Below are 483 nucleotides of genomic sequence, written 5' to 3'. Positions count from 1 at the left end.
ACTGTGGGGCCCAGAACTGGACACAATATTCCAGATGTGGCCTCACCAGGGCAGAGAAGTTCAACCTCTTCACTGTACTATTCCATGGGAACATGTGAATGCTCTCGCTCTAAGAGCCACTCACAACACAGCGCTACTACAGGGTGCCAGCAAACCTCTTCCTGGACTATGGCTACGACAGCTGCATGAGCTGATACCTTGTCCTCTGGCCTTGTTTTCAGCTGGGACAGAGCTGGTTTCTTTTCAGCAGCCAGAACAGTGCTGAGGTTTGGGTTCAGCTGGGATTTGGTATGAGAGAGACACTGAGAACAGCCCCATGTTTTCAATTTTGTCACTGGCAGTGAAGGACTTTGTGTTTGTCCGTCTGCAAGCACAACATCTCAGAGGTGAGGAATATTTAAATTAATGAGCTAAATTGGCATTGGGCTCTGCCAAGGGGCTGTTCCATGTCCTTTCCCCCATGGGCAGGAGATCCTCGGAGGG

General features: G+C 50.3%; 1 protein-coding gene across 1 annotated transcript in view; it reads right to left on the bottom strand.

Moving 5' to 3' along the window:
* Positions 1–483, bottom strand: part of LOC104527417 (dyslexia-associated protein KIAA0319) — a 16,344-nt gene that overhangs the window by 13,363 nt on the left and 2,498 nt on the right. The window lies entirely within an intron of this gene.

This window comes from Antrostomus carolinensis, unplaced genomic scaffold (genome assembly GCF_000700745.2).
Source record: "Antrostomus carolinensis isolate BGI_N321 unplaced genomic scaffold, ASM70074v2 scaffold4967, whole genome shotgun sequence".
NCBI lineage: Eukaryota > Metazoa > Chordata > Aves > Caprimulgiformes > Caprimulgidae > Antrostomus > Antrostomus carolinensis.
The sequence above is the reverse complement of the archived record's forward strand: the minus strand, read 5'-3'. Positions and strand labels throughout refer to the sequence as shown.